The sequence below is a fragment of the Electrona antarctica genome (assembly GCF_951216825.1).
Source record: "Electrona antarctica genome assembly, contig: scaffold_180, whole genome shotgun sequence".
Lineage (NCBI taxonomy): Eukaryota > Metazoa > Chordata > Actinopteri > Myctophiformes > Myctophidae > Electrona > Electrona antarctica.
The window spans coordinates 204,051-218,632 of NW_027638734.1; positions in this window are offsets into that span (position 1 = coordinate 204,051).

A 14,582-nucleotide genomic window follows, 5' to 3' on the forward strand; every position below is an offset into this window, starting at 1 on the left:
ATTTTTTCAAAAATAGCAGACCTACAAGCTCATAGATCTGATCTAGAGCTTGTAGATCTGCTATTTTTCAATAGCTAAAGTACAACATAATGCTTAAAACACCAAAAGGGGTTCCCGCCCAGAATGGGGTTTAATAGTGCTTTGCCACCTAATATGATTGCACTGATAGGACCACATTGCAAATAAGGATTTTATGTGTCATCCTGGTTATGACTTTATATTGTGTTTGTACTTGTATTTTTATTACCTATAATATTTTATGTGTTATCCTGGGTATGGTTTATTATGTTTGAACTTGCATGATAGATTTATTACCTAATAAAATCAAACCAATCAATCAACGTGCTTCATGCATTTGATGTCGACTAAAACTACAGATGGTTCATTCCCGACATTCCGGGCGTTGTTCCAGAGGCGAGGCGGTGCAACAAGCCTGTGATTTGGAGTGGGTCATAACACCAGAGGCCCTGTCACGACTATGGTCGTGTGTGTTATGATTAATTATGAGTGTTATTATAAGTTATGAGTGTTATTTTGGGATTATAAATATATATATATGTTTATTGCTAATATTATATATATATATTTATATGGTGATATTATTGGTATAGTATGTGTATATGGAATTATTCTAGATGTCTCCTAATATATATATATATATGTCTATACCTCTAGCAGCAGTTATGAACCTGTATTAGACTAACTCTCCTCCCATGCAGTTGGATGGCCGAGTATATTAATGGGTCTTCAGACAGTGTGATTGCCATCCGCTGTGTGTCTGGGTACTCCTGTTGGCCATGACCGTGGAGGCCTGATCAACCTCCCCGATTGGCTGACGGTCACGTGAGGGAGCTAACGGCCGTAGCTCTCACACTACTGAGCTCATTCACCCCCAGACAGTCACTGGGGAAACATCTTCCAGGGTCTTTCCCCCATCCGTCGTAACTAACTTAACTAACTGTTTTGCCTTATCTTGTGTTGTGTTTGATTAAGAGTTATTCCCTTCGGAAAGGAATAACGTAATTTGTTTTGATATCCGTTGCTTGTCTTTTCTTTTTAGTTAAGAGCCATTTATTGTACAGTTTCTTGATTATATTATTTATTCAACCTTAAATTATGAATAAATACTTGCATTAGACCTTGGTTTCCGTTTCTCCTCCATATGTTGCATTGCCTTTTACCCCTAGACAATGGGTTTTGTAACAGGCCCTCCGAGAACTGCTTCAGAAGATGCGCTGTGAGAGATCTTTTATCAGGGATCAGAGGTCCCAGAGGGGAGGATCAGAGGATCACAGGCCCAACGGAAGGCAATCAAAGAACTTTCCACTGCGGCAGAACGGAGCAGTCAGTCACTGGCTGTGTCTGAAACGTAGGGACGCAACATGGGCTTCCAGATGACCACGTGGTGCCACCGTGCGACACACACCCAGGTCTGATCAGCCTGTGGTGGGCCAACCTCGGCAGAGGGTGTCTTGTGATAAGAGGCCGAACCATCCAATGAGGTCGGAGCACACAACTGAAGATGTGTCGTGCTGTTGGCACCACGGGATCATTGATAATTCCACCCCACCCAAGAGGTCATCTCCAATACATTCAATACATCCCCCCCCCCCCCGGCCTTCCGGCCTGGTGGAGATATACCCCACCCAAGAGGTCATCTCCAATACATTCAATAGTGCTGAATATTTAGGGTTCTTTAACAACAAGTCCTAAGAATCCTGCACGATACTAATACACACATGACCTGAACATCTTAGACTGAAGCCCACTAGTCCAAAGAGGTTATGGATTGTCATGTTTGAGTGAATGTGCAAGTGTCGCATACCCCCCCCCCCCCCCCCCCCCCCCCGGCCTTCTGGCCTGGTGGAGATATACATCCCCCCCCCCCCGGCCTTCCGGCCTGGAGGAGATATACACCCCCCCCGGCCTTCCGGCCTGGTGGAGATATACACCCCCCCCCCCCCCCCCCCCCGGCCTTCTGGCCTGGTGGAGATATACATCCCCCCCCCCCCCCCCCGGCCTTCCGGCCTGGTGGAGATATACATCCCCCCCCCCCCCCCCCGGCCTTCCGGCCTGGTGGAGATATACACCCCCCCCCCGGCCTGGTGGAGATATACATCCCCCCCCCCCCCCCCGGCCTTCCGGCCTGGTGGAGATATACATCCCCCCCCCCGGCCTTCCGGCCTGGTGGAGAAATACATCCCCCCCCCCCGGCCTTCCGGCCTGGTGGAGATATACATCCCCCCCCCCCCGGCCTGGTGGAGATATACACCCCCCCCCCCCGGCCTTCCGGAGATATACACCCCCCCCCCCCCCGGCCTGGTGGAGATATACACCCCCCCCCCCCCCCCGGCCTTCCGGAGATATACACCCCCCCCCCCCCGGCCTTCCGGCCTGGTGGAGATATACATCCCCCCCCCCCCCCCCCCGGCCTTCCGGCCTGGTGGAGATATACATCCCCCCCCCCCCGGCCTTCCGGCCAGGTGGAGATATACATCCCCCCCCCCCCCGGCCTTCCGGCCTGGTGGAGATATACATCCCCCCCCCCCCCCCGGCCTTCCGGCCTGGTGGAGATATACATGAGGGTTAACTTTGTTTAGAAAGTAAAGAGTCCTGCATGTGTTGTAGTCTATTAAATATTCTGTAGTGGCTCTCTCTGAGAGTGCGTTTCAATATTTTACATCATAAATATATAATATGAGATTTAAAGGCATTTGACCATATCTTCAAAGTACTTTCCCCACAACTCCTTAGATGTTTTGTCCTTGAAACATTTGACAGAATAGTGTTTAAAGGAAAAAGAAAAGTGAAATTAAATTCAGAATAAAGCTTTCATCGTTTTGATTGCTTGGTCGGTTGGGAAGATCAGATCAAAAAGATCGAAGAAATCGCCTTACTTGATAAAAGAAACCCAAAGGTGGCTGCGAATCAAATTTATTCCGTTTGAAGTTGCGTGAATAGAATATCAATCATCAAGATATTACTTTTTTCAGCTCAATTGGTGTTGCCTGTTAGTAACAGTGGGGGGGCGGAGAGGGGAGGCGGAGACGTGGTTTAAATTAAAATGTATTAAAATTCAAGTTACGTTAACAGGGGGAGGGGATGCGGGCAGTGTCGTTTCTTGTATTATGCCCAAATATGGACATGCCGGATGTTTTGTGGTGCATATTTTGGGCACCAGCTACAGCAATGCAAGTCGGGAACGATAGTACACGCCCCGCTCGTTGTGCAATACTCTGGTTATTTAATTATTCTTGTTTTCTCGGAAGCCGTTGGTCTGATCGAATTGCCACTATATATACTACTGCACTTTGGAGAAGAGTGCTAAATAAATGTACTTTTTAGGTATATAGGAAATGATGTGATGAGCCTTGACCGAGTCCCATAAAGGAAATGATGTGATGAGCCTTGACCGAGTCCCTTAAAGGAAATGATGTGATGAGCCTTGACCGAGTCCCATAAAGGAAATGATGTGATGAGCCTTGACCGAGTCCCATAAAGGAAATGATGTGATGAGCCTTGACCGAGTCCCTTAAAGGAAATGATGTGATGAGCCTTGACCGAGTCCCTTAAAGGAAATGATGTGATGAGCCTTGACCGAGTCCCATAAAGGAAATGATGTGATGAGCCTTGACCGAGTCCCATGAAGGAGAAGCAGAAACGCCAATTGTGCACATTGATCCTTTATCCCATTTTGACCTGAGATCAGATATCAAAATGTCTTCTACATCCTGACAGTTTTCTGAAAAAGCTATGTTTCTAATTTCTATGTCAGTCGTTCTTCGATTTTTCAAAAATAGCAGACCTACAAGCTCGTAGCGCGCCACTCGGTGGCGCGCTACGAGCTTGTAGATCTGCTATTTTTCAATAGCTAAAGCATAACATAATGCTAACACCAAAAGGGGTTCCCGCCCCACAATGGGTTAGACCGTAGGACGTGTGGAGCCGTCCTAGCTAATCCAACCCATGGATTGCGAGGACATGTACAACACATCCTAGCGCATTTTCATTGATATCAAACGAGAGAAAAATATTCAGATTTGTTTTTCTTTTTTTGCAGGGTTGGCCTCTCCTTCTGCACCATACTCCTTGTTGTTCACGCATACGCCCTGCCGTTCAGTTCCCCGTGTACGGCTCAGAAAGAAAGGCTCGTATATCTCCTAATCTAGGGAGCTCTCCGTTGGTTTCGACCAGATGGAAATACTAAGCTCTTAATTTCTGACTTCAACATGCCTCTCGTTTAAAATATGAACGCGAGGGATTATCGAGCGACTTTATCGTAATCATAGCGAGGTAAGCAAGCAACATTATTTCTCCCGTTTTTTGTACGGAACGGAAGGAAGGGGTGGAGGGGGGGCTTTCAGAGTAAAAGCTGCCATATCGTGGCCTAGTGGTCCAGGCGCATGCCACATATAGGCGCCTTAAGAGACGACGTCACACTGATAAGAAACAGCATAAACGCGCATAAAGGCTGCAGAAGAACACCACCTCTCATAAGATGCAATGGAAAAGTTCTAACTGCACTCACGTGTAAAAAATGCCCCATCAAACTTTCAGATGTTGTTTTTCTCCCAGTGTGGAGGAAGAATGATTAGGATTTTTATTGTGATCTCTCGCCCTTGAAATATATAGTCCTTGGTTTCTGTTGTGTTTGAATTAGCAATTCAAAACAGTTGTCCTCAAAACCACACCTCCAGTCGCTGTCATAAGAACGGGAAGAACAGCCCATCAAGTATAATTGATGCTTCGTCCCGCGATGGTGTCGCGCACGCAGACCTCTACGCTCACAACAGTCGCATCTGTGATGCGATGTGAGCTTGTATATCAGCTGTTCTCTGTGCGCAATACTGTTGCGCTTTGAAGTATAAATGTCTCCTAGGGTGCACCTCACTAGCCAACTCACAAGAGGAGGTTGAACTAGAAAAAGTGCCCTTCTGGGCACAGGTCTCCACCAGGGCAGGTCAGGTTGTGGCCTCCTGGTGGCGCTATAATAGGCCAATGTGAAAAGGGTGCCATTTCTTCATACGCCTTTGATGGCAATTGGATGATTTGAGGCATTATGTTCCAAAAATGTGTTTTGCAAAAATCAACCTGTTGGTGGCGCTATAACAGGCCAATGTGAAAAGGGTGGGATATATTCCTCAGCCTAGTAAGAAAATGTGTGAAAGATTTCACGTAAATTGCATGCTGCATTCATGATTTGAGGCTTTTGTTCAAAACGGGGCAATCTTGCAAACTGTGAAAGCCAATTATAGCCAATTAGGATGGAATATGAAATATCGGACAGATCCGACTTGAGCACATGACCATAGAGATACTGTGTAACGATTTGTGAGATTTTTGGACAGAATCTGGAGGAGTAATATTAAAAAATGTGTTTTACAAAAGTCGGCCTCCTGGTGGCGCTATAAAAGGCAGATGCGGAAAATGCAGGTCAAAGGTTTGTCCTTAGCCTCTAGGGAGTGTGCATGCAACGTTTCACGCAGATCGGTGCAGTTTTAGGTACAAAATGTGAAAAGCTGCCTCATGGTGGCGCTATAACAGGCCGTTCTGGAAAATGTGGGGCAGAGGTTCATCGTTGGCATCCAGGGAGTGTGTGTGCAAAGTTTGGCATCGACCGGGTTAACGGTGCCGGAGATTAGCTGTACACAGACGGACGGAAGGACGGACACACACACACACACACACACGGACGGAGTGCAAAACATACTCTCTCCCCATGCCTTCGGCCTGGTGGAGACAACTAAGAAATTACAGTCAAGTACAGCGCACAGTACTCAGGATATAGTATCTTATCTTACAACACTAAAGTTATCAGACCTGAAATATGCTATCACCATGGTAACTCATCATTTGTTAATCTTCTCGGAATTCCCCACAACACACACACACACATGCGTGCGCGTGCGCACACGCACGCACGCACGCACGCACGCACGCACGCACACAATATGTGTAAGTGAATCATATCATGATTCAGAAGGGCAGGCAGTGCCTCTGGTAGAGCAAAGAATTCAAGGGAAATAACAGGCCAATGTGAAAAGGGTGGGATATATTCCTCAGCCTAGTAAGAAAATGTGTGAAAGATTTCACGTAAATTGTATGCTGCGTTCATGATTTGAGGCTTTTGTTCAAAACGGGGCAATCTTGCAAACTGTGAAAGCCAATTATAGCCAATTAGGATGGAATATGAAATATCGGACAGATCCGACTTGAGCACATGACCATAGAGATACTGTGTAACGATTTGTGAGATTTGTGGACAGAATCTGGAGGAGTAATATCAAAAAAGGTGTTTTACAAAAGTCAGCCTCCTGGTGGCGCTATAAAAGGCAGATGCGGAAATTGCAGGTCAAAGGTTTGTCCTTGGCCACTAGGGAGTGTGCATGCAACGTTTCACGCAGATCGGTGCAGTTTTAGGTAAAAATGTGAAAAGCTGCCTCATGGTGGCGCTATAACAGGCCGTTCTGGAAAATGCGGGGCAGAGGTTCATCGTTGCCATCCAGGGAGTGTGTGTGCAAAGTTTGGCATCGACCGGGTTAACGGTGCCGGAGATTAGCTGTACACAGACGGACGGAAGGAAGGACGGACGGACACACACACACACGGACGGACGGACACACACACACACGGACGGAGTGCAAAACATACTCTCTCCCCATGCCTTCGGCCTGGTGGAGACAATGAACTGAAACCAGCGCTCCCCAAAACAACAGCTTTGGAGATCTGTTGGGAATTGATTACATGAAACAGTCACCCGTGCGTCCAGTCCCAATGTTTGTAAACAAATAATTGGTCTATAGGCCCTGGCCTGACAGCGTGCTGCATGTCTTCCCGTCTCTCTCTCTCCCTCTTTCCTGTCAGTCTTCACTTGAAACTATCAATAAAAGGCAGAAAATCCAAAAAAACATATCTTAAAAATAATTAAAAAAAGATGCCATATCTGCGCGGCAACCAGAGCTGCTATTTTGAAAGAAATCCCGGCGCCGATTGTGTTAAGTATGTTACAAATGTAGCATTGCTAAGAAGAGCCAGATTTAGACCTGCGTTAATTAGACATGCTTTTAGCTCTATCAAAGATTAACCTTGAGAGAAATTTAATCTCTTCAGAAAGAATGCTGGAGGTGCAAGAAAAATGTCATAGTTATTTTCTTGTGGATGAACGACTCCCCATCCATCCAGAAGTCATCACATCGCCTTTGTGATATTGTAAGCTCCTGACAAAAGCACATACTTTCTTGACAGCTCATAACATGTAACATAGCTCTACAGTTAATGTATATGAAACAAAAACTTTACAGATTGAAGCTTTCCGTACAGCTGCAATGTTGGTGAGTTTGACGTTGTTTAATTAGAACAGTACTGTTCTGTTTGGATGAAATATCAATGGGAAGTTGCACCTAGTTAGCACCGACCTTGCTGGCAAGATGGCAGCTGTGTGCATAAGGTCAATCAAGGACTCACCAGGGAGCCGCAGAGAGGAAACAAGGGCGGAAACATCAGGGAGGCGACCCAGGCGTGGCACACTCTATACACAGAGTGTGTCCACTAAGGCTTCACCAGTGGTTTAAAGTAACGAAGTACAATTACTTCGTTACTGTACTTAAGTACAAGTTTTGAGAATTTGTACTTTTATTGAGTATTTTTCTTTTTCTGTACTTTTACTTTTACTTTGTTACATTTACAAGGAAAAACAAGGTGTGTGTGTGTGTGTGTGTGTGTGTGTGTGTGTGTGTGTGTGTGTGTGTGTGTGTGTGTGTGTGAGACTGTGTGTGTGCACGCGCGCGCTGCTTCTGCATCGGCTCTGTTTTCGTCAGCTCGACAGCTCGTCATCATAGCTGTTATTTTGCATGGCTGTGTTGTGAACACATACCGGTACAACACAACTCACCCACCCAGGTGATGGTGTTGTGAACACATACCGGTACAACACAACTCACCCACCCAGGTGATGGTGTTGTGAACACATACCGGTACAACACAACTCACCCACCCAGGTGATGGCAATACTACTCACTGTAGTCTTGTACATTGTCTAGTACATTGCATCAAAACTTATGTGGAACGGGACGGTCGTTAAAGTTAAAGCTGTTTCAACTTTGTCCCTCGTATTTCTACTTTATTGAAATAATGTCATCCACATCTCATAGCCTATACTGCAGGCTTTGTTGACTAGATGTAGAAGACATTTTCAAGCTCTGGCTCTTGATCGATTATTTATATGGAGAAATCATTTAAAGATGGAGTGCCACAATTTTTGTATTTTTCCAGTTTTCCATGTGTCTATGAGGTGACAGTACTTCATTAGACGCCCTGGAGTCGTTTTCATGTGTCTATGAGGTGACAGTACTTCATTAGACACCCTGGAGGTGTTTTCATGTGTCTGACAGTACTTCATTAGACACCCTGGAGTCGTTTTCATGTGTCTATGAGGTGACAGTACTTCATTAGACAACCTGGAGTCGTTTTCATGTGTCTATGAGGTGACAGTACTTCATTAGACACCCTGGAGTCGTTTTCATGTGTCTATGAGGTGACAGTACTTCATTAGACACCCTGGAGTCGTTTTCATGTGTCTATGAGGTGACAGTACTTCATTAGACACCCTGGAGTCGTTTTCATGTGTCTATGAGGTGACAGTACTTCATTAGACACCCTGGAGTCGTTTTCATGTGTCTATGAGGTGACAGTACTTCATTAGACACCCTGGAGGTGTTTTTATGTGTCTATGAGGTGACAGTACTTCATTAGACACCCTGGAGTCGTTTTCATGTGTCTATGAGGTGACAGTACTTCATTAGACACCCTGGAGTCGTTTTCATGTGTCTATGAGGTGACAGTACTTCATTAGACACCCTGGAGTCGTTTGCATGTGTCTATGAGGTGACAGTACTTCATTAGACACCCTGGAGTCGTTTTCATGTGTCTATGAGGTGACAGTACTTCATTAGACACCCTGGAGTCGTTTTCATGTGTCTATGAGGTGACAGTACTTCATTAGACACCCTGGAGTCGTTTTCATGTGTCTATGAGGTGACAGTACTTCATTAGACACCCTGGAGTCGTTTTCATGTGTCTATGAGGTGACAGTACTTCATTAGACACCCTGGAGTCGTTTTCATGTGTCTATGAGGTGACAGTACTTCATTAGACACCCTGGAGTCGTTTTTATGTGCAATGATATATTAACTTTGTATTTAGGGTTTCTTCCTGGAGGCTGAACCCTTGACAGTCAAACGGGCCAATGAAATAAACAGTAATATAGTGACATCACACTATCAGCCCCTCCCCTAACCCCTCCCCCTTTATCATACAACTACAGCTGTGGGTGCGACTTCAGTTCAGGTGGATCACCACCCATCACCACCCACCAGGCAAACCAGGCATACTTAATGAACTGGTGGGCGTGCCCACATAAAAAACAACATTTTAACAAATACTGTACACTTTTAAAAAAAAGTTATACCTCCTCATAAGACCCGATGATCATGTTTTAGGGTGGAAAAAAATCACGGCACTCCATCTTTAAGAACACGCCGCAGCAGCAGCTGTGCTTTCTTTGGTGCCTTATTTGGTGAACATTTCTCGTTGCATAATTGAAAGTGTCTTAACTGGCTGTATCACAGTGTGGTACGACGGCCACAGGCCTGCAGAGGAGCGTTAAAACAGCATGCTAGAATCATGGGCACAGCACTACCTAATCTCCACATCTACACCACTCGCTGTAAGAGAAAAAGGCCCACATCATTAAAGACACCAGCCATCCCGCGGCTCATACCCTGTTCCAACTACTCTGTTCCAACTATACTCCCTTCCAAAAAACGCTACCAGAGCATGAAATCACACACCACCCATGCAGTAATAGTTTCTTCCCCCAGGCAGCTGAACAGCTGACCTTGCACTGTAATAATGTCACTTACTCTACTGTGCACTTTTTATTGTGTTTTTCTTTTGCACTGTAGTTGTGTCTTTGTCTACACTAGTGTAGGCCAAGTGGTCCAGGCGCATCATGCCACATACAGGCTTAGGCCTGACAGCGCGTTGCGTGTTCGAGTCCCGTTCATGATGACCTTCGCTGCGTGTCTACGGTGTCTCTCTCCCCTTCTCTCTCTTTCCCATCAGTCTTAGTTTAGTTTATTTGAACATCTTCACAGAACAGATTCAAGTGCACGGTTTACATCAGCAGAAAAAAAGGAATAAAGACCCGTGAAGGTGATCAAAAGGCCTGGGCTGAAGCTTAACAGCTTATAAGTGCCCATCCTGCTCACAGCACGGCATTAGAGATACTCAGCAGAGTTATCAGTTCAACAGTACATTAATCAGAGACAAAGGTAACGGTTGAGAAATGACAGAGTTACCGTGTGGGGGTCCCTCTACTGTACTGAACTGTCACTGTACTGTACGGCACACCCGAAATCACCATATATACAGTTGATATGTGCGTGTGTTTGTGTGTGTGTTAGTTTGCGCACAGGTGTTGAAAAACAACCGTGCTGTTTTCGTGCTCAGACCCACCCACCCAGCCACCCACCCAGGCACACACATAGTCACTTAAGGAAGTGGTTGCACCACTTAAAAAGACAAATAACAACCCTACACCCAACCCACACCCGTGTCACTGTAGAGATCCACCAGGATCCATAGTGATTATGACTGCTTTAGTTAGATATTAGTATTGTTTCTCTCACACACACACACACACACACACACACACACACACACACACACACACACACACACACACACACACACACACACACACACACACACACACACACACACACACACACACACACACACACACACACACACACACACACACACACACAGTATTTAGCCAGGGTAACTGTATTTAGCCAGGGTAATACGCTTGAGCAATGTTTTGAATTGTGATATATTACTGCTATGTTTGACATCCTCTGTCAAGCCATTCCAAATCTTCACCCCCACAGACAGAGATACACATACTTTTTCGAGTGGTACTTGTACTGGGTTGTTGGAAGTTTAAGTCCCATCTCAACTGGTAGCCCCCCTCCCTGTCCTTAAACCATTTCAGGATGTTTAAAGCAGAGGCGTATCTACAATAAGGCGAGGGCAGGCGTCCGCCTGTCCAAATCCATTTCTGGCCAAAATCCATACAATGAGAAAAAAGGACAAAAACAAGACCTGAGAACTATTAAAATGGACAGCTGATTGTCCGTTGCGGTAGAGCGCGACCCTCAATCACCCATTGGAATGTAAATGCATGCCTTTCAGCCATTGTATCCTACTCGTCTGGCAGGTATAGCTCTTTGAAAACCTTTAGTGCTACGATTGTGCGCGGGGAGACGACAATTAACATATCTTGCCTGGCCAAAACGTAATTCCTGGATACGCCACTGGTTTAAAGGAAGTAATTTTTTTCTTACTTTATAAATAAGAGCTGTTTTAAATTCCACTAAATCAAAAAACGTCAGTGTACGTGACCTTGAAAACAGTTCATTGGTGTGTTCATAAAAACGTCAGTGTACGTGACCTTGAAAACAGTTCATTGGTGTGTTCATAAAAACGTCAGTGTACGTGACCTTGAAAACAGTTCATTGGTGTGTTCATAAAAACCTCAGTGTACGTGACCTTGAAAACAGTTCATTGGTGTGTTCATAAAAACCCACCTTGTGTACTTATAATGGCTCTTTTTTGCAATGTGGCTAGTGGCTAGTGGTCACTTGATACTATCAATATCTGCCCTTTTCAAAAGGGCAGAAAACAGAAAAGCCAAACAAACAAACAAAACACAAAAAAAAGACAGAGAGTGCTCGGAGCACAATGGATTCCATTGTATTTATAAATTGTATTTTGATATTTATACACATGACAAATAAACCTGAACGTGTCAGCTGTGCAGCTGCCATATCATCCCTAGGGGTTATATGATATACAGCAGCTGTCCATTCAGCAGGAGCTTGTCTTATAGGACTTCCCTCACACAGGAGACATAAAGAGTGGGTATGCTAATTCATACAGAGAAGAAATCCAGCACTCACGGCATTAGCTTTTAAGGCACTTATTTATCTTACCATAGGTAGGTTAGGTATAATGGCATGCTGCAGACAAGCAGCACACAACCAACGCGTTGCGGCCGAAGCCTTCGTCAGCGTTGTATACTGCACACAAAAACAACTGTGTTACAACTATAAATGTGACACCAGTTTTTGTGTGCAGTATACAACGCTGACTTAGGCCTCACTCAGACCTTTACTGCATTGCTGTATGCTTGTTGGATGAATGTTGTGTAGTGTCATGGCCGCCCCAATGCATTTCCAATGGAAGTCACATGGTTTGTAGTCCACATTTTGGACTACAAGCTGTTGTATGGCTTTCGGCTGTGTTTCGACTGCGCCCCTCCCCCTCATACAACACAAATGTTGTGTCAAACCACGTGACTCCCATTGGAAATGCATTGGGGCGGCCATGACACTACACAACATTCATCCAACAAGCATACAGCAATGCAGTAAAGGTCTGAGTGAGGCCAAAGGCTTCGGCCGCAACACGTTCGTTGTGTGCTGCTTGTCTGCAGAATGCCATATACTGTACCTAACCTATCTACCTATGGTAAAATAAATAAGTGCCTTAAAAGCTATTGCCGTGGATTTCTTCTCTGTGTAAAATGTCGTGTCTGACCGTGCACCCGGTAACATGATTAAAGTGAGTGAGACGAGATGGAGTCGTGCATGCTGCCTTCTATTCGATATGCTAATTCATAGTAATGTTTTACCAATTTAGGCAGATTTATACTTATATTTATTTAAATTTAACATACTGTATGTCCAGTGTGACGGTGTCTGTACTGTCACAAGGGGAGCAGTCACACACACTACAGCAGGGGTGCCCACACTTTTTTTTTTTACTTGAGAGCTACTTTCAAAATGACCAGCTCAACAAGATCTACCCACCTAAAACAATATTATACCATTGCTAAAAATAGTTAAAAAATGTACCTGAGGGGGCTTTGGAATAGCGGCACTGTCGTCACTTATTAGACAAACGCACTTGTAATGCGAAATAGAGGTATAGGGGAGAAATGGAATTGGTAGGAAATGTAGTATATAATTAGTATTTGTAATATACTGACGTTTGTGCGCAATACTTAATTCAAGTGGCAGATGCCAAGAATATATTTTAATTTAAATGAGATATCCATCCCTTTGTGATCTACTGGTAAATCACCATCTACCTTTAGGGCACCCCTGCACTACAGTATCTTCACTTTAATAAACACTTACACACAATTTTATTCTCCAGGCCTGATGAAACTAATGTAACGTTGCATCAACACAATTGTATAAGTGTGATGACAGAATTGCACAGGACGACTCTTTTAACGTTAATTATCCCTCTCCTACGCACCTGTCCAGAGGATGTAGGACTACTCTTTTAACGTTCATTATCCCTCTCCTACGCACCTGTCCAGAGGATGTAGGACTACTCTTTTAACGTTAATTATCCCTCTCCTACGCACCTGTCCAGAGGATGTAGGACTACTCTTTTAACGTTAATTATTCCTCTCCTACGCACCTGTCCAGAGGATGTAGGACTACTCTTTTAACGTTAATTATCCCTCTCCTACGCACCTGTCCAGAGGATGTAGGACTACTCTTTTAACGTTAATTATTCCTCTCCTACGCACCTGTCCAGAGGATGTAGGACTACTCTTTTAACGTTAATTATCCCTCTCCTACGCACCTGTCCAGAGGATGTACAGTAGGTGGGCAGAAATACATCTCACATTAGCCGTGAAAACACAAACACAGCACATTTCTCCAGAGGATGTCAGCTTAACAAAAGAGCGGTACGTGGATCTGTCCATATTCACTTAGCCATGTGTCACGTGGGTGCGCACGCACACCGTCTTGCACGCACGCACGCACGCACACACAGTCTTGCACGCACGCACGCACGCACACACACCTTTTGCACTATTCCACTACATCTATATATCTCTGCTGTCGGGAGGAAACCTCATAACTCCAAAATGTTCATTTTTCAGGAAATGAAAAATATACATTTTTCAGGAAATTAAGAACATCTTATATTTTTTAAAACAAAGCAATACAGCCTCATCAAAATTGGTGTTGTAACTTTATAAATTGTCAATTACTTCCATGAGAGGGGGAGAGGTGGTGGAGTTAGTTGCTTTAGCAGACATTTCGAGGGTCCAATGGAGTTAAGAGGTCCAAAGCACTTTTTACTACTTTCCATTGGTTCAATATTTTCGAAACAACACACAGACGTAAAGGGTGTTCAATAGCACTGATTTATGCCCAAAAAACCCCCTCAAAAATGGCGTTATGAGGTTTCCTCCCGACAGCAACAAAGAGCATGCAGACAAAGACAGAGAAGAGAAAGAGATGGTGCAGACATAATTCTACACAGTAGAAGACACAAAAAGAACAAAGATAAATAGGATGCCTGCCAATTTGCAATGGCCATTTGTGGAGGAAATATGTATGTCTTTGTATGTCTTTGATGGCTTTTATCAGAGGAATATAATCATAGGGTCCCGGCGGCGGCGCGGGCAGTCCTGCATCGCCAGCTGACTG